The sequence below is a fragment of the Cotesia glomerata genome, linkage group LG3 (genome assembly GCF_020080835.1).
Source record: "Cotesia glomerata isolate CgM1 linkage group LG3, MPM_Cglom_v2.3, whole genome shotgun sequence".
Classification (NCBI taxonomy): domain Eukaryota; kingdom Metazoa; phylum Arthropoda; class Insecta; order Hymenoptera; family Braconidae; genus Cotesia; species Cotesia glomerata.
This window is the reverse complement of record NC_058160.1, coordinates 3,787,818-3,815,787: the sequence shown is the minus strand read 5'-3', so window position 1 is coordinate 3,815,787 and position 27,970 is coordinate 3,787,818. Positions and strand designations below refer to the sequence as shown.

Genomic DNA, 27,970 nt, shown 5'->3' with positions numbered 1-27,970 from the left:
GCGTCAATCACACGCCACGCATATATTTACGAGCACTTGATTCGAGCGACCAGCACCCAGGACCCTCGACCACACAGAGCAGGACGTTGGGTTGTCACCACCGCAGGACGATGTGACCGTAGACCGTAGAACATCAGCAGCTCACCCTCTCCACCCACCTCCGTAGGACTAGGTATATGGTAAATAATAATAATAATGGTGTATATTGAGATTGGGATTTGGATTGGTATTGGTGTATTGGAGCTCAACACACCCCCTAGGAGCCCGCGGGTTCTGTTGACTAAATAATGGCCCAAGGGGAGTGGTACCAACGCCATACTACGTACTACATACTCCTGGTAGCTCACCGCAGCACATTACCCAGTCGACGCGTCAACTGCTTTGACAGTACGACATATAGACATATAGACTGTTCCACCCCCTCACTCACTCTATAACTAAGCGTATATGTATGTATATGTGTATTTTCTAACGTTTGTATTATATACAGTATGCTCCTAGCTTCTGGCTGTTGGCTGCTGCAAGGACAAAGGATTCTCTGAAAAGCGTTTACAAAATACATACCCCGGCGTTTCTCACCGATCAAATAGTCAATGTCATAGTTGTCAAAATATAAATGACGTATCTTTATTTGGTGAACAATGCACAATCAAAATCGTGGTCAAATCCAATATCTTTTGGCTGAAAAGGTCATTTTTTGGGTATTAAAGAATTTAGACAGAATCAATCTTTTTGAAGGTTGTACGGATACAATTTCTCGCAATGGAATTTAAAATTTATTTTAAACTTGGGGATAGTTTGTTTGATTAATTTGACCAATTAGGTCTGAAAGGAATTCAATTTTTTGAGTTTTCTAAAGTTTTTTTTATTCTATACAATTGAAATTGTAGAAATTTTTCGTTACACTGAGAAAAAAAGTACTTTTACTCAATTAACAATTTCTTAGTTCAAGAAACTCGCTGACGATCAAATATTCTATTATCATTAATTATTAATTTCTGAAGAGAAGAGCATCAATATTTATCTTTGAACAATAGATAAACAAAAGAATAGCTTTATTTAAATTAAGTAAAAATTATTTCAATCAATTTAATAATTTCTTGAGCAGAGAATATAAATTCTTGAAAATTTTCAGGAACATAAATTCTTGTATCAAGAAAATTTTCTTAATAAAAGTAACTTGTTTTTTTTCAGTGTAGATTGGAATCTAAAATAAAATTATGGTTAAATTTGATATTTTCGGTTCAGGAATATCATTTTTCAATAATTTAGAAATTTTCACTTGAAATAAATCTTTAAATTTTGCATCATTTTAACTTTTCCTAAAAAATTTAAAATTTTAACTTTTACGATCGTATTTTTTAAAACTTCTACCAAATATACAAAACAAAAATCTAATTTTTCATTGAAACTAAAATTAAAATATCAACATTTAGTAGAATTTTTTCATCAATTTTTTTTAAATTTGTTAGGACATAACTTTCCTAAAAAAAATAAAAAATTTGAAACTTAGGGACCATATTTTTAAATACTTTCACCAATTATATAGAATAAAATTCAATTTTTTAAAAATAACACCCAAAAACTTGAACCGGTACAATTTCTCCTCAAATTCTGCCATCAAATCAGACAACAATTAAACTTAATGGATAGCAAAGCAGTAAAAAATAAGTTTGCATTAACTGTCAGCAGAATAGCTTACAAAAGGAAAAATATTCTCGTCGGTAGTCTCTTTTTCAGTCATTAATCGGCAAATTAGAGTTCTCGAGTGACATAAGCATGGGATTTTAAAGAGGGAGCAGTAGGCATCGTCCAGTCGGCAGTAGGCGGCGTAACTGCGTAAAAAGTGATCCATTGTTGGGGAAAGAGTGGATGCTGGCAAAAAAAAGAGACAGGAGGTTTTATTCGAGAGAGAAGAAGCCTATAGCTTCTCATGTTACGCCTTTGTGGTAGCACAACGGAATCGCTTTATTAGGCAAAACCAGCATAGCACGTAACTCAAATATATATATGAGTGTGGAGGCTTGTTCGTGTTTTTAATAATAAATATATTCTTGTATATATAAATACATATAGGTTTACCGAAGTAGATCCCGTCTTGTCGCTAACGAGACGCAATAAGCAAGTTCGCTTTGGCTTTGGTTGAATGTCTGGACTACTAAATCAAGATGTACATTAGTCACGGCGGTGCTATGTCGTTTATCCATTCTTACGAAACATTGATTTCACGGAGTAGAACTCGCTTCGCGAACAGGATTTAACTTACTAGGGCAACTACCGAGTACAAACAGGGGGGGGAAGGAAAAGGGTGCCTAATAAATATGCTAAAGACTAAGTGAACGTCTGGAATTTTTGTGTTGGCGAGTTACGAGATTATAAATTTATCTCTGTCGTTCAACGACCAAAATATATATGTATTTTAAAAGAAGAAAGTACTTTTGAATTTTGGGGTTCAAAAAATGAAGGACATTGAAGAAAAGCAGCAAGGCCAAGGGTCGCTTAGGTTATCGCCCGTACCACGGATCATTACCCCTGTGGAGATACAGCCAGTAACTTGACGTCTGGACCAACCAAGATTAATCGTTGAATATCAGTAAAGGCTGACAATTTTGCTGATAGTGCTATAGCTTGTCTTAGCTCCTGCTTCAAGAACGCTTCAAACCAATTTAATATTATATTCGAGATAACTTGTTGTCAATCGGCTGCTTCGCTGGACTTGAGTCGAAATTTGTTCGTTTTTTTGGCAAAACAATTTTTTAACGTTACATCAATTTTTTCTTTGTAAAAAAATATTTAAAAACGGCTATACCAAGCTATGTGTGAAAATCAAAAAATTATCTACGATAATTTTTTATTTTGTCAAAAAATTTGTACGCCAATATGGTTTATTAAATAAAAATTGGTTAAAGAATTCAGTAAAGTTCCAACAAATGTCAAATAAGCTCATTAGGAAGTTAAAAATATTTTTTTTACTTTATAATTTAGTATTTTTATAGTTAACTCTTCGCTAGGGAAAAGATTGAGCGATGATTCGCCCTCTGTTGGAAATTTTTAACACTAACTTGAATCAAAAAATTATATATGGACTTATCAAGTCATATCAGACTATATATGGTCATATCAGGACATCAAATTTTTTTTATCTGGCCATTATAAAATTTTTTCAATTAAGATTTTATTGAGCTTAAAAATGTCAAGTTATGAAAATTATAAACAAAGACAAATTTGTTCTTGTTAAAAATTTTATATAAAAATAGCTCACAGCTTGAATTGCACAATTTTTTTTCCAAAAATTACAAGAAATTATGCGATAGAAAATTTTTAATTTCTTCTTCTTATAAAACTCTAACTTTAGTCAAAATAAAAAATATTTTAATAAAAATGCCTCCACGCTCATTAGTATAGATAGAAATTAAATGAAATATAATTTACCGATTCGGCTTTAGCGTTACCCACTAATGTAGATTTTTTAATGTATTAAAAAAAACTGAAAAAGCAGTAAACAAGTCTTTGTAAACCGAAAACTAGTCGTTGAAAGTAAGAATGCAAATGCAAATGGGAAACAGGATTATTGCAGAGTTTAGAGTTTCTAAAGTCGATAACGAGCCTCCACTCATTTTGGAGGGTCACACTGGCTAGACTGGTGTATACATTATCGAAAAACACACTCGACAATGGTAGGGGCCGTGTGCAGTTAGTTTTGTAAATATGTACATACTGTATGTTCGTGCAGACAGTGCACAAATCTATTCATCTGCTCAGCACACAAAACACTAAACACAAAACATAAGCTCAATCTGTACTTTTAGATTTTTCACAGCAGATACTCTCATAACTTATACCTGTTGTGTCCAAATATCCGCTGGCCATCGAGCTTATTTGCCGACGGATTTTAAAAAATCAACTTAGATGTTAATTGTTAGCTTTCTAAGTCCTTAGTTTACTCAGATGGGTATTAAATTCTATCTACTTATATATATTTATGAATTAGTATTTTTAATTATTTATATTAATTTTTGAGGAATGAATAATTTATTATTACAATTTTTTATTTTAATTAATAATTTCAACATTTAATAATTTTTTTCTTTCAAATAAATTTTTTAACATATTTTCGTTTCTAGAAAAAAAAATTTGACCAATTATTAAAAGGATAAATCCATCTTCTTCAATTTTCTTAATCACCGTTAGACCCGAGCAATTTAATCCCAGTCATGAAGTGTGCAGTTCTACTAAATAAAAAAATAAAAAAAATACAATAAAACGTCGCTAGTACAGCATTATTATCCCGCGAGCATTGTCTAAGCCGAACGGTATCGCGTCACACACGGATCAGGATAAAAATCCGGCATACCGGAGATAGGGGGACCAAATGCGCCTCCCCTAGATCGGATGACAGGACCCAGAATCTAGGGCCCAGGAGCTAGCTCGTTCTCGCGGCGTAGTCCCACATCTTCGTGCACCTGGTCCCTTCGCGGGGCTCGCGCGGGACGAGCGGGTCTTACACATACGAGTAAAGGGAATGAAGGGAATCTCCATAACAAAGGACAAGGATCAGGCCCCATACCACGAGATCTCAGTGTTGGGCAGCCTGGATAGGACCCCAGGTGCGTGGGACAACATTTTTAACCGGAGTTCATGCCGTTTTATTTTTCAATATTATTATTATTATTATTATTATTTTTATTTTACGTATAATTTAAATACTGATCTCAAATTTTGCACCTTCGCTCGATAAAATTTTTTTTGACTAATCCAATTTGATTTATTTGATCACTAAAAATTAATGCGGTCGCACACCTCAAAAAAATTAATAATTTTCTGTCGCTACTCGTATCGGTACTACACGAGATTAAAACACAAACCGTACAGACGTCCTTGACGGCAAAAGCAAATCTATAAAATATATTAATAGTTTTCTTCTTTTACTTCTCATTTCTTCATTGAGAATCGTCAACTTCTCAAGCTAAGTCTTAAGTAATATAATTCGTGACACGATTCTCGCGAGGCTGCATATATCCTCGAGCACAAGATTAAACACTAAGCAGGTGTGACGATGCGTGGACACGCTTTTACCGAGAAAAATAGAGCCTCACACGATGCCCAGGTGTTGTTTATTACCCGATTTTCGTGTCAAACTCCTCGTAAACTAACGTCATTACTCATTAGTTTGCATAAAAGTTTTGGTATTGTTTCCCGGAGAAACTCATTTAGATATGCGGCTTACGGCGGTATAATATTCCTTAACAAAGATTATATTTTATACAGTTATATTTATTTTCAAAAATATATTAAATTTCTTTTGTAACTTTTCGCTCTTAAAATTGAAAAAAAAATGTAAATTATTTATTTTTGTGTAAATTTTAATCAGATTTCTCGTTTTAAAAATATTCAAACGGTAAATACTGAAGTAAAATTTTTTTATTAATTAAAAACAAAAAAACCTTCAAATTAATGGCAAATTTTTACATCTGCCCCATTTAAAAAATTAACTGACATTTCTTTAGCTTTTGGCAAAATATTTTGCCTATTGGTTATTAAAGAATTTTTTGTAAAATTACCATAAAAATTTTTAAATCAAAAACAACAATTTCCAATAAATTATTATCTCTTTATTCCGATTTTTCTAAAATTTCCTCATCTCCAAAAAAAATAAAAATTCAACGCAAGTAATAAATTATTAATGCTATGACAGTGCACTTCTAAAATAATCGCCGAGTCATAGACATTTCAGAGATACTTTGTCGGAGGATTATTAATAATGATTATTCCAGTTTATTTAAATTGATAGTCATACCCTCAGAATACTCACTAATATAAAGTATAGTCCAAAAAATATGAAATATTACATGAAATGTTGTACTACCTAATCGATAGGTCAAAGTTACGTGGGCGTTAAATTTCAGCTCGTTACAATTATTCACCCTTTCACGATACAACCCGAAGAAAGTGCCCCAGCCCGAGCTAAAGATCAAGAACAGTCGAGCCCTTTTTCCTTCAATTTGTCACAATAAAAGCGCCTGGCTAGCAGACTCACCAAAGCTAGAATAAGAAATAAAGGAAGAATTCTTCCAAGCTCTTTCCTGGATCCCATAAGAAGGGGCCGAGCTAAGAAATTCTCATCAGAGCTGTATATTTGTTGCTGACGACGGCGTAATTATTACTGCTCTTATTTCCGATAAGGACTGCACTGAATCTATCTCACATGACCTGTAGACCTCCGAGAGTGAATGTTCACCCTCTTCAATACAACAATGATTTAAGAAGAGAATTAAATAATAAAAATGATTATCTAGTTATTGTAGAAATTTTTTTATTTATCTCGATAGGAATTAATACTACTTACACTGATAGAAGGATTTCTTAGTATTTAAAAAGATTTCTTTGTATTTAAGAAATCATTTCTTAATATTTAAAAAATATTTCTTAAATACAAAGAAATATTTCTTAAATATTAAGAAATATAAATACTAAGAAATATTTCTTAAATACAAAGAAATATTTCTTAAATACTAGGAAATATTTTTTAAATGCTAAGAAATGATGTTTAAGAAATGATTTCCTAAATACAAAGAAATCTTCTTAAATGCTAAGAAATCCTTCTATCAGTGTAGCTTATTAAATAAACAATCTTTATCAAAGTATCTACTTACCCTACACTGATAGAAGAATTTAGTACGGAGTACTAAACTGATTTAGTAACAAAATTTTTATTCATTTATTTGGAAGAAATAAATATTTTGTACCCATCAATATTATTTGTTACAGTTTAATAAATGATTTCTTTATATGAACAAAGCCTTATTACATGGAAATAAATATTTAGATCCACCAAATAATATTTAGTAACAGGTACTAAATATTTCTTTGGCAAGTATTGTCAGTAGATGGCTATGCTTTAATTTCAATGTTTATGTGATACATAACCTATTCACTGACTTAGATTATTTTATTCAGTTCGATTTTGGAAGATTTATTAAACCTTTAAAAATACACATAAGGTAAAAGCTCCAGTATATAATCATGTAACAGTATATGATCACTCCATATATTTGTATATCTATATTCGCAAATATAGGTATACAAATACATGGAGTGATCATATACTGGTACATGATCATATATTGGGGCTTTTATCTTACTCCCAATAATTGTCTTCTATTTATGTCTTTTCTCAGTGGACTTGAGTTTACATTTTTTAATTTGTCTATTATTGATATGTTTAAAACTTGTTTAATTTTAAATTTTATAAATGCCTCAAACAAAAAAATATAATTTAATGAGATTCTTTTCTTTATAATACCTTATATTTTTACTTAAAATTATTTATTCTAATTATTTTTATTTATTTTAAGTTAAAAAGGTAGGTTACACGCTAAAATTAGCTAAAAAATTAATTTCTTTGATACCAATAAACAATTTATTGAGTACCAATAAATCATTTGTTAAATACTACTAAATATTTATTTGGTGGAACTAAATGGACTTTAATAAATGATTGAGTACCTATTACTAAATATTTGGTAATGAAAAGTTTGTTACTAAATCATTTAGTATCTGTTACTAAATCTTATTAAATAGAACTAAATCCTTCTATCAGTGTACCATTTAATTTACAATTCTTAATATCAATAAAAGCTGTGAAATTTAATTTTTTAAAATATTTATAAACATCATCAATATTATAAACGTTACTATCTAATATTAATATTGTTTATCAAAATTAACTTATTAAATTTAAAATTTACAATTTTCAATTTTACTGATAAACTTTACAATTTTCAAAAAGATATTTATAATACGAATAATTGAGAGATGGTAACAGTTACCATCACAAACTATAATAGTTATCATCTAAGTTAAAAAAATTACATATAGAAAATCATTATCCGTGATAGTAACCGTTACCAACCTCAATAACAACTACTACAATTAAACTTAAAAATATTACGATACTTTTTTATAGAAACTTCTATTAAATGATTATTAATACTAATTAAAAAAATTATAAAACGAATTATTTCAAATTCACTGGAAAATTTTGACACTATCTTAGACGATTAACACTAAAAATTTCGTATTGTAGATTGCATAATTTAATTCTCTCTGTGTTAAAATGAAGCATATCACTCATTAAATCTAAATCGAAGAATCGTCAAGCAGAAGACTGACAATATTTACCAATACTCAAGCTCTGAAGTAAAAGAAAAAATAATTCAGCCAGCTTATTTATGGATACTTTTTCAGAGAGCGAAGAAAAGAAGACCAGGAAGGGCGTCCGGGGCTGGTCTTTAGACAAGCTGGTCTTTAGACTCTCAGCGGGTCGACCCCTAATTGGGAGAAGGAGACTGGTGACTAACTCTCTTAATTACCGCCTTCGCTACCTTATACTTATACTTTATACCTTCCAGAGATTACTCCCATCTCCCGTCAGGTCTCCGCCTCTCTGTCTCTATCTGGAAGTCTGGGACACTATCTAGCTCCAGGGAAAGAGAGGGTGATGGGTGATCTTCGGTAGCCTGCTACGGAAAGCGAAAAGCTCTGACTTAATTACGGGAATAATCGTGAGTGCCAAGATTTTCGTTCCTTGGCTGATGTATGAAGACATTTCAATCGATCAAAAGTTAGTTTTATTTAGTTTTATTTTTAGTTTTATAAAAGAAAATCAATTTTAAGAATTTCTCTTTTTTTAAGTAAATTTTATATAATTCAAGACTTTTCTGTCTTGATTAAAGACAATGAAACTCTTCAAAATTATTTTTTTAGTTCATAAGTTTTTCTCTTGAATTAATAGCTAATTTTTTCTTGGCGTAAGAACAGGCAAATTTTAACATAAATTTATTTGATAAATTATTTTTTCCTTCAGATTTTGAAGTCAAATAATTCCAATATCAATTAAATTTTTTTAATAATTATTCAATTGATATATAATAATATATATGATAATAATAATAATAATATATATGATATAAATTAATAAAAATTTTTTTTAGGAACTATAAAAATAATATTTACAATCAATTTATTACTATTTATCATAAATCAATTATTATTTATCATAATTTAATTTTTTCCGTATCGAAGACAATATCATTCTTTAATAATTGAAAAAAATCATTATTATCATCTAACATGCTAATAATGTTGACACGCGTCAAATTATTCTTGCGACAAAATATCCTTACAATAAATTGAATAAATTTAAATTCACAAGCACAAAGAATTTATGAAAAAAGGCATACAAATAAGCAAATCTCATTTTCAGAAAAAAATTATTTTATTAATTTTGTCGGGGATATTAACGCACGCAACCACTAATAATTAGCATTCTAAATCGGTAATACAACTACTACCTTCCCTCTCATAATTTTTTACCACACCAAAGCAGCCACCTCAAATCTTCTCACCGATTCGATCTCAGAGAATCAGTATCTAAAAATCTTCATCAGCCGATCCGACAGGAACAAATGAAAATATCTGAATGCCTAATAATGACAATAAAAAAATTCCGTCTCGTTTGTCAGCATTAAAGGATAAGAAATAATATTCCCCGTATCGAGGCTATCAGTAGCCAGAGATCCTCCTGATATCGATAACCAAGGAACAGAGGTCTCCTACAGCGCGCAGAAATTACCAAGCCAGAAAACGTGAGAGCTGAGACGTTAATATTTATATTTCGGCGTAATCCATGAGGTAACTCGGACACTCGCCTCGTTAATCAACTGAGAATCACTGGTGGCCGCTCATTGTAGGTGGATATTAATCAAATGAGAACTACTGGAGGCCATTGTCGGTTGCTAGTGGGGTTCCTCAGGAGGGATCTTGCCACCAGTGAATTTCTCACTCTCCATCAAACGCTCCGTCCTCTTCTACATCCTCTTCTCCATCCACCACTCAACGTTCTCTGGTTCGCGTATCGACCAACTCAGGACTAATATAATATAGCCAAACTTGTGAGCCACCAGAGGCACGGATGAGATGAGAGGCCACGGTCCAGGGACAAGGACATGCTCGACAATCTCCAAACCAACTAACTACAGTATCCTCCGTAAAAGCTCGAGTATTATTCTCCGAAACTGAAGCAGCACAAACAGAGATGGTGACTGACAGTATGAGCTGCAGATTTGCCGGTGATGAGCTGTTAACTTGCCGAGCAAGTTCGTGCCAATTAGCACCAGAATTACCGAACTCAATGTTGAAGTTGAATATTCTGCGATACAGTGCCGTGAGACTAGTTGGTCTTCTTTCTGCCCAGCGAAGCTCAGGTACGCTGAATCCTATTACAGTTCGACACAATAAGCGTGGTAGGGGAGAATGCATTCAAAGCCTGGACAAAGAAGCTGTTATCTTTTGGTCATCTTTGGGAACTATGGTCCAGATATTAGATCTTAGATCTTGAATCTTGGATCTGGTGGGTCCTGAAGGGATTTACGAGAGGAAGTAGCGGGATAAGGAGGCGGGGGTGAGAAAAGAGGGTGCTGAGGAAGTTTTGAGATTTGGTGTCTGATTGCTGGGTGATGGAGATGTTTTTTATATGGGACTTGTTTGGGTGCTACTGTGCGTTTTTCGAGGAATTTTGTCTTTTTTTTTAATTTCAGGTTGGAAGGAAAAGAATTGAGTAATTTTTTTAGCTGGTCGAATTTTGCGAATTAATTTACAAAATTGATTTTTTTAAAAGATATTTTTGTACATTGAAAAAAATTAGATCGATGAGAAAAATTGTTGATTCAAAAAATAATTTGTTTTATTGAAGAATTTCTTGGAACTCGTTTTTGATAGAGGAAAATTTAAAAATCACTTTAAGAAAAAAAAATATTTGGATAAAGAATTTATCGAATTGATCTAAGTAATTTTTACTTAATTCAATTGAATTGATTTTAAATACTTAATTGTAAATTACCAGTTTAATTTGTTTAAATAAACAAAAATATTAGCATTAAAAATCTCCTAGCTCAAAAATTTACTTCTAAAGATCAAAGATTATAGATTACGATAGTGTGGAATACTCCGAGCTGGTTGGTACTCACAGAACTCGCACTCGCCGGTTTGCACCTTACACTACCGTGCGTCCCTTACTGTACTGTTCTGCTGGGTAAAATGGCGGATCGTGGGAACCTTTATATTCCGGCAACTAGAGCGCGACTCGAGGACCCTGCACTCGCCAGGTAGAATCTGCCTTACGTGCTCTGTGACCCCCGGAGACTTGTGAGAAAATCATCCATCGGAATTCCATTCACACACATATAAATATAAACATAAGTATCAACATCCAAAAAAAATTTCCCAGCTAGTATAAAGCTATATTTTTCGAATTGAACCGGTAAATAAATCCAATTGATCAACTCACAAAAAGCAACCTGTGAAAAATTTTTTGATGGACTCATATGCTCATATAAAGCTTATGGCCTTATCAACAATATCAAAATTTCTGATACTTTTATATCTGGCCTGATATGCGTATACATGGCCGTATCAGGTATGATTTATCCTTATTTGGCCACATATATTTTATGAGTATTTTAAAGGGTGACTCAAACAATAAGAAATTTTTTTTTCTTTCCAATGATGTTTAAAAGTCGAAAGTACATTTAAAAATATAAATTTTAACTTAATCCGAGCTCTTAATATTGATATTAATTTTTTTCCCAATTATTTTTTCACTTAAAAATTAGAAAACAATCATATTACATTTTACTCTATTGTTATTGCAATTATTATATACATTTTTAAATGACTCAAATCTTGTCAACATTGAACTATGAGACTCTTTCATATCAGGCCACATATATTATATAAACATATATGATATGACTTGAAATGATAATAATTTAGATCAAGACATATTAGATCATATACAGTCAAATAAAAATGATTTATGAATATATCAGGCCATACATGGTCATAGGATATATCAGTCCATATTAAGATGTATCAAGTATGATATATCCATATATGGCCAATTTTTATATAAGACTAATTCTAGGGTTCCATGACAAAATCTCTTCGATAAAATTTTCCCGCCAAAATATAATATTTTCCCGCCGTGTCACCTAATTCTAGCCCTATTAAAAAAATTACATATGCACATATTAGGCCATATTAAGATATATCAAGCCGGATATGGTCATTTATGTTCTAATATGTCTAATTTCCATATCAGAACTTATATGATTATGTCTAAAAATTCTGTATGTACCTATCAGGCCATGTCAGAAAATTTTTTCACGAAAATCTATATTCATTCATTTTTTTTAATTTTTTATAGTAAATTCCCCAGCGACTTACCTCAATTAGTTTAGCAACTAAATGAGAGAATCCTCCCGAGTGAAGTATGAAAACCGAACAGAACATTTTTTGTTCGAATAATAAGTAAATGAAGGAAGAAAGAATGTAACGAGCTGTTAGCATCACAATTTTTATTAGTGTGACTCCCAATGCGAATTCGAGTTTGTCATCCATCCATCCATCCATTTGTCTATGTATTGATCAACTGTTATGATATGATATGTCATCTTGTTTGTTGTGTGAATAGCTTCTTTTTTCTCCAAGGAAATGATAATGAATAATTATTATTATTTATCCCATACAAGCGCTTTAATTACTCAGCCTGAAAAAATTAAGACTTTTTATTTCCTGTGCGAGAGCTTTCAAAGTCTCTGGAGAAATTCGCGAATCTCAGAGCTTCAGAGCATATATATGAAGCAGGCAAAGAATAAATGAATATTCACACGGAAGACTCGGAATTTTTTTCTTTTTTTTTTTAAAGCGAGGGCGTAGTAGATCATTGACAAGCAAGATATTGTATGAAAAAATTATGATGAATGGTAATACTAATGGGTGCGAAACAATAAATCGAGTTGACGCGCTTCCACAATGTGGGGTAATAATAAACAAATAAGCTGAGCTTTGAAATCGGAGATTGGATTTTTAACAGAGAGGAGGAGAAGGATGAAGAAGAAAACTGCTAAAAGAATATGGATGCAGATCAAATTGCACATATGTGAATGTGTAAATATTTAAGTGTGTGAGGGTTCCCCAGACCGCTCAACAAGCTTGAGTAATGTGGAGGAAAGTGAGGGGAAATTAACTCGCACGATTGCCAATCTCTTTTAGAAAACTTTTAAGCTGAAATGGAAATGAAAATAAAAAGGAGGATTGGGGGCTTTCGGGTTATTTATTTTAATGGATTAGGCGAGTGATGAAAGCAAGAGTGAAGGAAGAGGAGGAGGGGGAGGAAAAGTGGAAAAGTAAGAGTGGATATGTAAATTTGCGGATGACCGAGAGAGGAGGTTCTGCTTAAATTCCCGATATTTTAACCGAGCTATTGCGGCTTACCCCCAAGCAACAAGTTATACCGTTTCTCCTCGGTTGACTTTCAAAGGACCAAGTTATTTCGACTTTCACGCGATTACCATCAACATTCGCTGCAATTATTTATTTTTAGCAATGGAAACTTTGGCTTTGGGAAAGTTTTGATCTTGAGGGATTGCTGTGGACTAATGATCTAGTTTTTTGCTCTTTATTTGTTTAATAAATTGGGGTTCTATTGGATTCTATTAAAATGGTAACCATTACTATGTTATATACCAACGGAAATTTTTGTAAGAATCTTGTATAAATTTGCTGCGAAAAATTTTAGAAATTGTGATAAAAATATGAACAATTACTCATTTTTGACGCGGAATTAAATTTTAAAAATAATTTTGTAATATTTATTTTTCTAAAGACTGGTTTTAATACTTTATTGATATTTTCTGAGGTAAGTCATTGAAATTTTCAGATTATTGGCTATCCAGTCTAATACAACAATTTTTTTTCTCTAATTTTTCATAATATTGTTAGCCTGTATTTTCTCTCCAGGCATAAACAATTTATTTTCAATTCATATCTAAATTTGACATTAAAGATAAATAATGTTGTTATAATGTTGAAAATAATGTTGTTATTTTTTTATTTTTCTGATAGAAATTCCAATTTATTATTAACAAAATAAAAAATCTCAGTATTTAGTAAATAACTCAATAACTATAGGTAATATTAAAAATCAGAAAAAAGATCCTCAGAGGAAGAAATTTCTGAACGAAAATCTCTACTCTCGGAACTCTAGCCTTAGAAACAATAATTTTTATTTAATCTTGAAAAGAGGGTTCCACGCGATGTAAAATTACCCATTGCTAAATTAAAATTACCCATATACTTATTACCCTATTACACTTCAAACTTTCAATATTTGATTTTGTTAAAATTAAAATTTAATTGAAAATGAATTTTTAAGTTTTGAATGACTAAATTAATAATAATAATAATTGAAGAGTTCAGTAAATTCAAAGCCAACTTTCCCGATCCAAATTGACGGTAGACTAAATTTTAAATTTTCTTTAAATTTTAATTTTTACTTATTATTTATTTTCACCACATTATTGTCGGTATGAGCACTCATACCATCCTTGGGTGAATATATCTAACAATTAAAAATCTTTATTTTAATTAAGATTAAGCAAATATGTTATACTCTTTACTCAGTGAGACTTTTTTCGGCCACCGAAAAAATAATAACTCGGAAATGCTCAGACCAGGAATCGAACCTGCACGGAGAAAATTTTATAGTAGAGTTTATTATCTAGTTATGTTAAAATTTATTAACTGAATTCGATAGTAGTAAATATTATTTAAATAGTTAAATAAACCATCTGAATTGTAGTATTTACCATCCTGATGGTAACTACTACTATTATGATGGTAATCAGTAATAATAACTGTTATTATTTTAATTAGTTACTACTATTATCAAAATCGTAATTCCTAATATAACCTGATGGTTGCAGTTACCATCAGTAATAATAATAACTACTATTTAAGCTAGTAAAAAATATTTAAAAAATTAAGAATTTGCATTACCGTAGTTGCATTTCTGAGTAAACTAAAAGCAGCTGTAGTGCAGTGTAGTGCACAAAAAATCGGGATTAAATTCGGATTGAAATTATATTTATAAATTTTTACTTGTCTAAAACAAGTTTCAACGCCAAATTTTTCAAAAAGAATTTGAAATTTCCAAAAAAATCAAAATTTTCCATAAAATTCAAATTAAAATTTCAAAAAAAAATTTTGAAGGGAACTTAAAATATTTTAATATTTCAAATAAAAAAAATGTACATTAGCTAAAATATGGATGTAAATAAAGGATTTAATTAAATAAATTTATATTATTTTTTCTTTCAGAATTTTTAGAATCTGAGATGGTTACAGTTACCATCTTTGATTGTATCAGTTATAATTTATAATAATTACAATTATTATTTTCAATAGTAATCGTTACCATTATTAATAGTAACTATTACAATTGTCAATGATACCACCTATTATTTTGTTACTAATTTATTTTATCACCATTTTAGATAGTAGGAGTTACTATTTTTGTATAGTAGGTAGTATAATTAATTTTTCTCCGTGTGGATCTTTTGGTGTCGCGCCAATTGCTCTACCCTTAAGCTATCCGAGACACTGTCCGTAACTATCATTCGGTTACCTATTAAGACCCACTGAGTAATTCTTATACTAATTGGTAAATTTAGTCTACCGTCAATTTGGATCGGGAAAGTTGGCTTTGAATTTACTGAACTCTTCAATTAATGAAATCACCGATCTTCGGAATAAAAATAGAAATTATCGAAAAGCCTGGTCAGACATGGACTACAATCTTCGTAAAAAAAAAGATTAAAGTCTAAGTATTTAATAACATCTAAAAATACATCATCAAAATAGTCAATTTAATTACCGAAAAAACTTCAAATATTCAATTAAATTAAAATGCAATCAATCATCAGCGAAGTGTCTTTCATTTCACACTTGCTAAAAATTCAAAACTTAAAAAATGCATGCACGTGACCTCAGCGGATTAAGGTTGAGAACTTTAAAAAGAGTTAAAATGCACTTTCCCCTTTTGTCTGTCCATTACTCTGGATGATATCACCGCGTCAAAATAACTAGTGTAACAAAGTACTTTCTGTACCTTAGTGCGCTTTTCACACAACTGAGTCACCGAAAGTGATACTCTTCAAAAGTCCGTGTGTTGGTCATTGATGTGTCTTGCTTCGATATCAACGTACGAATGTGTGCTGGATGATTGTGAGTAGCACAAAAAGAAGAAAAGACACGAAATCCTCAGCTCGGTTGATGGATGGTGTGAAGAAAGCAGAGCTGTGATACAGAGTAGATCATCATCCTTTCCCAGTCTCTCGCGCACATCATCAATAACTCGAGTCGAGGTGCTGGAGAGTCTCGTGCTTGGTTCATCTAGACCCGTCTTGTCTCTCTTGTAAGTTACTTCTACAGAGAGAGAGGAAGAGAAAGAAAGGAGGATAGGAATTTCTTTATTCTTCTCTTTACTTAAAGAGAGAGATCTGCTGTGGCTACATCATATTTCTGGATGTAATGTAGGGAAAAAAGATTAAAAGCGGGCAAAGAATGAAGCTGAAAGCTACAGATGAATCTAATGTGCCCGCTATAGGTATTTAAGTGCCGACGCTTTATCTGTTACGGTGCATTTTAGCTTTTAGTGTCGGTGCTAGTCGCGTCAGCGAGGTGTCTAATCATCACGGAAATTTATTACGATATAATGGGACGAATTTGTAAACTCAGCCCGTGATACCCGGCAGTTTAAAATAGTTTTCATTTTCATCATTTATAATTTTGAAAAATTATCTTTGATGACACAAGAATTTGGTTGTTGTTGATGGACATGTTTGTTTAGAATTTTGGTCATTTGTTTGGAAGAAATTTTTTTTTGTTGCTGTTATTTAAATATATACTAGAATTTAATTTGCGCGCCTGAATATAGACTTTACTTATATTTTCATGCTTATGATATATTCGACTAATCACATCACGAATAAATTGATGCCACATACATTTCATCTCAATTTTACTATAGGAGGATAGGTAGTTTTAATGAGAATTTTCTACTTAAAACTTGGGAAAATAATTAATGTTCATTTTATTTTATAAGCTCTTGGAAAAAAAAAGTTATCGAATTTTTAAATATTATAATTTTGGAGAAACAATTTTTGTAGTTTCTGAAGAAAATTTTTATTCATCTATACTAATAAATGGATAGCCGGTTTTTTTGTCCGGTTATACAGCGAAAACTACTGAACCGATCGAAATGATACTTATACCATAAGATGCAGCGTGTTTCGGAGAAGGTTTTAGTAAATGATATGTTGGTTATTACTTATCCGGAGCCTATATTTTTTTGACTTAGAAATAATTAATTTTTATTGTAACTAAATTTATTCTATTCCATTGTCATTGGTTTAAAATACATTTTTTAATTCTATTGGTTATGTTTATAGACTAGGCAGATTTCTTCACTTATGAGACCTGCAATTTCTTTAACTGAAACTTTCAATGCTCATTAAAAATTTTTTTCTTCATATCAAGTATTATTCATTTCTGTAAGAAAGACATGGAAATGTTATAATGATTGCACATTGAAAGTTACAATGAATATTAGCTAGAATAATTACATGGATAAAAGGTGCATGCCAATTCGATAGAATTGGGAGTCTGTGCAAGTCAAAACAATACTCTAATTAAATTTCGTCTAGATCTAAAAATGTAATTCTATAAAACACCCAGCGGAGTGGCGAGTAATAGCTAGTTTATTTATAAATAGTGTGAATATAAAAAAAATTAAACTGATGAGATTATTCAAATGTTTGAGTTTATAATCTGATGAAAAATATTAAAATTTTACTATTTAGTTTTTTTTTTCTGCGATCGCCTTTTACGCCAATTATTTATTTATTTATTTATTTATAAACGCTTATTTTACGCCTTTTACGCCAATTAAACTATACCAAAGTTATATTACTCGATTTTGACCGTCAATAGAATTTGAAATGAAAACTAGAATTTTATTTAGAACGAAGTTTCGTTCACGCTTCTGGATGTAATACATAAACTTGAAATCTAATCTCCTCGGGGTCGAAACAAACGGGAGTGCTATTGCCATTGAATTCACGAACACGCGTTTCGGCAAAACATTGTTGAGCCTCGGGCTGTTGTTTCAACTAATTTACTGGCTTCAACTTCCAGCGTGAAACACAAACTATTTTAAATGGACCGAGAGTTTTTGAGCTGAGACGGCTCGATTTAGCTCCTGCATACACTCCTACGTTCTGCATTCTGCATGTGTGTGTGTACAGGGATGTAATCATGACCCTCAGTGAGCTCACGACTATCGAATATGCTTGCCAAACGGTATTTGACAATGTGTATGCATATATGTACAGCACATACAACATATATATGACAATGAATACATATACGTGTACAGAAGCTGCATATTAGGCACACATGAACACAAATGCGAAACTGTGTTTAGTATAGTGTAGTATGGATGCCTCGGGGCTATTTGCTTCCATTGCACCGAAACATTATGTCGGGTTGATTAGCGATGGTAAACGTTTGTTGCGTGTGTACTGCTTATATATTATATATTATACATTATACATTACATATTTCGTACGTGCTCCGCTTGCCGGTTCATCACCCATTATGTTACATGTTTAGTTTTATAATCCAGCATTGCCAATAAGAATTAAAAATTAAACCAGCCCAGCACGTGAGTCAACAGAGTTTGATTTTTTGGCAGCGATAAATATTATTGATCTGGGCGGATCGGCAGATGGATGGATGGATCTTGAGTATTTTGAGATAATTATGATTGCTGGTTTCAATGGCTGGTGAAACAGTCACATGTGTTCAAACTACTTGAGCTTTATAAGGGTTGTTACAAGAGCGCGTACTTGCAAGTAAAAAACGGACTGAGTTTTTCGGGTAAATATTTTTTGAAGAGATTTACTAGTTTTTTTTTTTTTTTTTTTTTTAAAGTAAAAATGTAGAAATAAAGGTTTAATTCTGACTTTTGAACATTCAAAAGTAGTTGAAAAAATTTTGTAATGTCGCTTGATATGGTCAATTTTTATATCATGCTCTACAAGAAAATGAAAAATAAATTTTTGTACATTAATTATCAGATTTTATTGGAAAAAAATTGATCGAGTAGTTAATTAAAACAAAAACTAATAACATATACACTGAAAAAAAAATTAACTTGATTCGAGAGAAAAATTCTTGAACCAAGAAAATAATTTTGAAGGGGGTAATTGTCTTGAATCAAGACGAAAAATTCTTAAATCTAGTAAAATTTTCTATTCAAATCAAGAAGATTAAGTTCTTCAAAATTATATACTTGATTCAAGAACATTTTTTTTTTCTGTGTAAGCTCTGAAGAAAGTGAAAAAATTATTATAGTTTTTAGTGATTTAAAATTTTTTAAATACATTTATAATCTACAAAATATACATAAAAATCGGCCAAAAGTTAGTTACTTAAAATATATTTTTCTTATAAATTTTTTCCATAAAGGCAAGTCATATATCGACGTTCTAATTAGCAAATTATCTAACTCCATTTTAGAGAATCTTCTATTAATACGAAATAAACATTTAGTTCAAAATTTATTATCACTTTAAAAAAGCATTTAATATCATTATTATTTAATAGAGATATAATATTTAGGTTTGAATCATTCAAATAATTTATAATTGAATTATTACTACATCAAAAAGTTAAAAAATCACCCTCTAAAAAATAAGGAGTTAGACAAATTGCTATCATATCAAATTTTCTAATATAGCTATATATGGCCGTATCAGAAAAAGTGTTCATGATTAATTATTCGAAAGAAAATTAATCATATATTTTTATGACCAAAACTGCAATTTTAAACTCTTACAAAAATATTTATATTTTATGCGTCTCAATTATTTTCAAAGAACTTTTTATAACTGGCAAATAAATCTAAATTTTGAACCGATAGTTTTTGAACCCAACATTCTATGAAAAAAAAAAAAAAAAAAAAAAAAAAAAAAACTAAAATAAACAGAATATTTGTGAGAACAAAAAAGGTTGGCAATCGGCCGATTCGCGAGAAGAGTCGGAAGCGATGGAAAGTCCCAGTAAATTTATCAGCGGTGGTCGGAACCCGGGACAAATTCCAGAGCGAGCGTCGCCCTCTCGGCGTCGACCCGGACCGAGTTCTATTACTATTGCTATTATTATTACTATTACTATTACTATTACTACTGTAGACCTTCATACATCTCCTCTTTTTCCCAGAAAAGCCCTCGGTCTATCTCCCTTGCTCCCGCGGGTCTCTTATGTAGCAAGCGAGGGTGCAAGCCCGGACAGCGTAAGTCATTGCGGCTGACCGGAAGTCACGGGATCACCGGAACCGAGGATATTTATGCGAGCTCCGCACGCCCAGATCCAGATCCAGATTCTGGGGCTGCATCCACCGCACACTCTCCTTCACATGTTACTTCTGACCGCTTCTAGATCTATATCTGTGTCCAAAGTCCATAGTCCCATTGAGATACTGGATCTCGGGAATGGAAATGGACGGCACCCGCCTCTAGACCGGAGCATTACCCGTAATAAGGAAATTGCGAATTTATTACTGCCCGATATTGTCCACCGGCTATGTAATGTATATGTATAATATCCCGCATATCCCGCACTAAATTCTTCCCTGCCAGCGCTAGGACCTCTCCAGCCAGGGAAAAAGTATTACAGAGAAAAATATCGGTTTCATTAGAAATATCCGGTCGAATTATTATTATTGAATCAAGTGAATCTAAAATTGGTATTGAAACTGTGATTTTTATATTTTAAATGAATTATACCTGTAGAGAAATTCGCTGCACAGAGAGAATTCAATTATATGATCTACTACACAAAATTTTTAGTGTTAATCATCTAAGATAGTATCAAAATTTTCCAATGTTGTAATAATTAGTTTTATAATTTTGTAATTAGAGTTAATAATTATTTTATAGAAGTTTACATTATAAAGTATCTTAGTATTTTTAATTTTAATTGTAGTAGTTATTATTGAGGATGGTAACGGTTGTTATCGAGGATAATGATTTTTTATATGTAATTTTTTTAGCTTAGATGATAATAACTATTATAGTTTGTGATGGTAACTGTTACCATCTCTCAATTATTCGTATTATAAATATCTTTTTGGAGATTATAAATTTTATAGTAAAATGACAATTGTAAATTTTAAATTTAATGAGTTAGTTCTCATGAACAATATTAATATTAGATAAAAACGTTTGTAATATTGATGATGTTTATAAATATTTTCAAAAATAAAATTTCACAGCTGTTATTAATATAAAGAATTTAAAATTAAATTAGAGGATTGGTAGATACTTTAATAAAGATTGTTGATTTAATAACCTAAGTAGTATTAATTTCTATCGAGTTAATTTTAAAAAACTCTACAACAACTACATGATTATTTTTACTGTTTAATCATCTCCGATTGTGATATTATACTAATTATACTAATACTATACTGATACTTATATTATACTAATACTAAAACATACAATAAATTTATCTCATCTCCGTTCGTTGACTTGCTCAGAGAGTTATTCCTATTTTTATAGCTTGCGCTAGTATAATAACTGCCTTCTTAGGATCAAGCCAAAAAGATTACGTCAAAAATAGCTGAGAGGAAAATAAACGCAAGCTTTTCTCCATCCATTGACCACACACTAATAACAATAATAATAATACATACAAGTATTAGTATAAATAAGTCTATTTTTCCTCTGGAAGACCTATTCCGTTGTAGTGTGTGTCCTACATGTAGTTTTTGGAGCGGTGACGAGCTCAATGGACTTTATTCGTAGTTTTTTACACGCTGGCGGAATCATAAACAGTAATCTCATCCAAGATCACTCGGATTAGCGTTCTATTGGCCAAGGTTTCGGCAAAAGAAGACTTTACTAGATCCAGATCTAGGGATTTTATTTTATGGTGTAACTAAATTTTTTTTTTTTTTTTAATCAATTTGAAAATATGTGTAATATATAAATCTTTGTCAAAAATGAAAAAAATATTTTTAAATCCAAAAAAGCGTCTGTAAAGAAATTGTATTTATATTTTTTGACTTTCTGTTTGAAGAATAGAAAAATTTGAAAAATTACTGACTAGTTTAATTTGTAATAAATCAAATTTTATTCTCTAATTTTAAATTTTTATAGCAAAAAGTACACATTAGGGTGGCGCAAAAAAACCGACTATTTTTATTTTTTGAGTCTCGAGTGAAAAAATGTTAGTATTTGATGTTTTAAGAGCCCTCACCAAAGGACAGCTTAAAAAAAAATTTTTAAGAGGTCACTCCAAATTTTTTAAAATTTCAAAAATCGTCAAAAATCGAATTTTTTTTTTTTTTTAATTTTTTTTCTCGTTACGGTATAATTTTATAGACTAAAAAAAAATAAGTTTCTGAAAGTTTCAGTTCAAAATTTAAATTTTGAAAGGTCGCTCATAATTTTTTTTTTTTTTCTTTAATTAGTCATATCGCCGACTTTAAGTGTTGGGAGTGGTACGTTGGGGTCTTTTTGGTTTGAAAAAATCTTAACCTACGCGGCAAGGTCAAATTTCAACCAAGCTGGTTTCTAAGACCAGCTTGGGATTCGAACCCACGCCTGGCAGTTGATTAAATAAAATTATTAAATTAAAAAAAAATTATATTTTCTATGTTGTGCTTGATTTTTAGTTCATCTCGTGATGTATTTTTATCGATTATTGTACTAAATAAAAAAAAAAAATGCATGGAACTTTAATTTGAATAGTAAAAGGTCGCTCGAAAAAATCTAAACTAATGCACTAATAAATTGAAAAAAATTATGAGCGACTTTTCAAAATTCAAATTTTGAACTGAAATTTTCAGAAACTTGTTTTTTTTTAGTCTATAAAATTATCCCGTAACGAGAAAAAAAATTAAAAAAAAAAAAATTCGATTTTTGACGATTTTTGAAATTTAAAATTTGGAGCGACATCTTAAAAATTTTTTAAGCTGTCCTCTGGAGAGAGCTCTTAAAACATCAAAACTAACATTTTTCACTCGAGACTAAAAAAAAAAAATAGTCGCTTTTTGCGCCACCCTAGTACACATAGATTAATTTTAAAAGCAGAAAGTTTAAAAATAAAATTAAAATTATTTTTTTTGTGTATGCCCTTTTGTCTTTGAGAATTTTTTTTTCTTAAAGCTAAAAGAGCATAAGTTAAAAAAATTTGATTTCTCAAGTTTTTAAGTTTTTAGTAAATAATGACATTCCTAAAATTTGAAGGGTGATTGGAAGAAAAAAATTTTTCTATATGCCTTTTTGGGATCAATAACGCGATATGATTGTTTCGAGACTGTCTCGGTACAGTATCAACATTAATAATCTTCGTCAGCGTCCAAAATTGGCACGGTCTCAATGACAGACGGAAGTAGGCTATAAATTATTTAAACGAGAAGCATAATGTAAGAATTTAGTCTTGAGAAGGAGAATTAGTAGATGAAGGAGCTTTTCTATTATATCATTGTTGGCCTTTCAGTGTCTGGTATAGCGTCACCCTCGGTGTATGTTATAGTTTGGTGTGTGGTGTGTGGTGTGTGCTCTCACGGCTCGAGGAGAATACACCGATGAGGACAAGACAAGTTGTGGGTAGGAATCGTGAGACTATTAGCACACATCAACGACAGTCGGGAAGCTGTTCTTGATGCGGTGGCTTTGTCGTCGGACTTTTGGAGGCGGAGTTTGACCTGCCCGGTGATTCATTTTTGATTGCGTGTCTGATACATTCGATCGAGATATTATTTTTGGTGAGCATTTTTTCAGGCTCGATCTTTAAGAATTGTAATTTAGTTTAGGTTTTTCGAGTTAAGTAAGAATTGCTGAATTTTTTTTAATTTTCTTGAAGATTTTCTATCACATGCACTGAAAAAAAAATTAAATAAATTCAAAAGAATAAATCAAGAACCAAAAACATTATTTTGAAAAATTTTTTCAGCAGAAAAAAATTGAACTGTGAAATTTTTCTCAATTTAAGTTTTTTTAATTGATTTTTTCAAAATTAAATTAAATTTTACTTGACCCAAGAATTTTTCTACTAGATTCAAAATGATTTTCTTAATTAAACAATTTTTCTATTAAATTTAATTAATTTTTTTTTATCGTAAAAAACAAAATAAATCTAAGAATTATCGATATTTTTAAAACAAATTAGTAACATATTTTAAATTGATGTCAGAGTGAGAAAAAAATTGTAAAGATTATTTTTTTCAAAAATATAAAAATGTTGGTGAAGGTTTAAAATTTTTTTTCCATTTAATTTTCTGAATTTTCTTAAATTTCTTCAAACTGAATGTCGAAAAGCAATAGTAAAATTTTCAAAAGAAAATTTTTCCCTAAATCAACTAGTTATTTTATTTTTATCATATCAATATGAGATTCTCTTACTCGAGCAGTAAACTTAGAATCTTTAACTTAATATCCCATCTAAGAGTCATATTAATAAATAATATCATCATTGATATCGCTAGGATTATTAAAATCTTAACAAAGAAGCTCTACATAAAGCCTTACGTGCATGAGAAAATCATGAAAATGTCTCTACGAACCCGAGTCACAAATGGGTGTCACGCACCAATAAAACAAGCAATATCGGCGAGTCCCGGGGCCAAAAGATCCCCACTATAGACGAAGACGAACAAGAAAAAAAATAAGAAGAAATTCTGTCTCACACATCAACATCCACATACTTCTTGATATTACCGTCTTCCGGCTTATATTGCTCCCGGATCACCGCGTCTGCATTGCATTATGGAAATCAAACAGCCTTTTCTCTTTCGCCTTTATTCTTGGCACATATCATTCAACAAGTCATGCATCTCACGGAGGACAATAAGTCTTCTCATTTAAAATTCCTCGGCGGGTCTCCAATAGCTTCTTCATCAAATATTCTTATAACTTTTTAGTCCAATACATTGATAGAAGGATTTGTTAATATTTTATAAGCATTTTTAACTGTTGAGAGTTGATTTTTTAACATTTAACAATTTAATAAATATTTATTGATCGTTATTAAATAATTTCTTACGTGTAATTTATAAACAATTACTAAATATACGTTAAGTAGTTAATTAATATTTATTAACTGTTAATAAGTATTAGTTTAAAGAGTTGAATAAAAAATGAGCATAAAAATTTTACTTTGACATTTTTTATAATTTTACAACTTCAATAAAAATTCTATTAAATCAGAATCATTAATTATTTTCGAATAAAAAAACATCAAAAATAATATTCATAATAAAACATTGGTTTTAATATTGCAAAATTTTTTATACTGTGAAAATTATTAGTTCTTTATACATTGAAAGAAAAATAAATTAAATTGATTTAAGAGAAAAATTTTTGAACTAAGAAATTTTTCTTTATTGAAGTAAATTTGACTTTATTCTAGATTTTTTCTCCTAAATTAAGTCAACGTTTTTGTTTCAGTGTATTTTTATTCTAAAAGGCTGTCATTATTTTTCATGAATGATCTTTATATTTTAACGTAAATTTTTACTAAAAAAAAAAAGTTTACTAACGATTAATTAATACTTGTTAACAATTAATACATATTTTTTAACTGTTAATAAATATTTATTCAGTAAATTTATTTATTAACATTCAAAACTATTTTTTTATAGTTAACGAATAATTTATTAAGGACAATTAATTAATTGTTAATGAATGTACTTTTGTTTAAAAAATATATGCGTTAAATATATAAGAAATATTTATTGACATTTAATGAATGAATAAATTATTTCCAAAAGAATTAATCTATTAACAGTTACTAAATTCTTCTATCAGTACAAAGAAAGAGAAAGAACCAAAATGTCCAATATAATCTTCATCGATGAGTTTATTAATCAGACAAGAGTAAGTACGAGGAAAAATGATCCAAACTGAACGATGGGATGAATGAATGGGACGAGCGAGGTGAATAAAGTGATACACGTCGGCGAATAATCCGGCACGTGCTTCCTCTCCGAAGAGAAGAGAAGAGAAGAGAAGCGTGTGCATGCCGATCACCAGGAAGCATCCTCCCGAAGCGGATAAAAGCCCGATCACGCGTGTAACGCAGGGATTATTAATCGCGGGATAATTTTACGCCTCCTTCAGTCAGCGGCCTCTCAATCTCCGTAATAAAGCTGGTGGAGATGGGACTGTTGCTGGTCCCCAAGTTTATAAGGCTCGTGGTTGGTATTGGCTCCGGTGCCGGGCTGGAGATTTGCGCTAATGTCTCTTCCGATGGTTGATAAACGGCGTCGTTCACGATTCACAGCCCGTGAGCAGCTCATAAACCGTCATCGCTATCCGATCATGCTAATATCTATTATGCTGCCCGTGTACGTTCTCCCGACGGATCAGCTGGCACCCCGTCGTTTCCGAGTCTTTAATATTCGGGCTCCATTCACTCACTAAAGCCTCACAAGAATTTTCAATCTGCTAATTGGAGAGACGCTTATTTGTTTTGCTAGCAGGACGGGGCTAATAACGATAACTTCGAACTAGTCACGCGGATATCGTCAAAGGCGGGGGAAATTCTTGTTCAGAGAATTCACTGCTGGACTTTGGCGGAGTTTGTCCCTTTTGAAGTGGGAAGAAATTTCGAGTTTTAGAGCTTAGAAAAACTTTTTTGAAGTTTAATTTATTATTTAAGTGATCATTTGCTAAAATTTTTATGGATGATTAAAAAATCGGGGTTTTTGTTTTCAATATTTTCGGTATAGCTGTACGATTTTTTTTGACATGAATTTGTTTTTGGCAGGCGTTTTGAATGGAAACGTGAGTGATTTTAATCAATTGTTAAGATTAATTATCAGAATAAATAATTATTGAATCAAAATAATTTTATTTTTGCTTTTTAAAATTATTCAGCACTGAGGAATTTATTTTTTTTAAATTACCAACAAAATTTGGAAACATTTTAAGTGCAAACAGAGCTTAAATATTTAGATACTAAAAAAGATTTTTATTTGTTTTTTTAATAAATTAATAAATGTAATTTGGTCGTCGCAATCCGAGGTCAAATTAATAGATATTTTTTTTTTCTTTTTTGCAAGTGATCACTCGAAAAATAGCATAAAATATAAAATTATTTCTAATCAGAACTTAATTCAATAAATTCAATTCATAATTATGGTTAAATAATTATAATAATATAACTATTAAAATATCAACTGACAAGTACTGGGCTGTCACAAAACAATAACAACTGCTATAAGTTATGTAAGATCGGTACTTAAAACAGTTGCTCACGGTGTTCATTTATTGTTTAAATTTGCAAATATCACTTCAATATGTTAAATCTGCTATAATTTACGTGAACTTTTAATGTATGTTTAATAACAATTTATTTTAATGCAAAAAAACGTTATGATTATATTTCAATTTCAAATTTGCCGCGCATCGAGAAGTCGCCATTTTTCCCTTGATAAAGATAGGGGAGTAATGTCTCCGACAAACAACAAAGATATAAACCAATTTTTGATATTAAAAAATTAATTAAATTAAAACTATGTGGTAAATCATTATCAAATTTTGATAGAATATGTATAAAACACTGTTCTATCTATTGGAAAGTTTTTTTATGGGGTTAAGTTGGCCGATTTTTTATAAATCCTCCATTTCCGGAGTTATTAAACAAGGACACTTATAAGAGATCGTGTATTTTTGCAAAACTTTAATTAATTATATCTCTTAAACAGTGTGGTAAAAAAATCTAATTTTTTTTCTATAGATGTATTAAATCATAATCTTTTAAATGAATATAAAAAAATATGGGGTCGTTGAAGTCATTTGGCGCCCAAACTACCTTAAGTCATTCTCTTGACAACAAATAAGAATTTTAAATAGCCACTTGGATTATCCTTAATCTTAAAAATTTAAGATTAAATTTTAAAAAAATCAATTTTATTCACGAATATTGCTTTGTTTTCTTTAATTCATTCATTTGTAATTTATCTTAAACTGATTCAAATTTCCCAAAATTTGGC

At 30.8% G+C, this 27,970-nt stretch overlaps 1 protein-coding gene across 8 annotated transcripts in view; it reads left to right on the top strand.

Moving 5' to 3' along the window:
- The window catches only part of LOC123260774 (transcription factor Sox-2-like), a 375,090-nt gene that overhangs the window by 121,398 nt on the left and 225,722 nt on the right, over positions 1-27,970 (top strand). The window contains exon 1 of one of the 8 annotated variants that reach the window (XR_006508518.1): positions 23,629-23,740. The exons of the other annotated variants lie outside the window; for them this stretch is intronic. The gene's annotated coding sequence lies outside the window, so the exon portion shown is untranslated. Of the gene's footprint in view, positions 1-23,628; positions 23,741-27,970 lie in introns of those variants that run through there. 8 annotated transcript variants of the gene reach the window in all.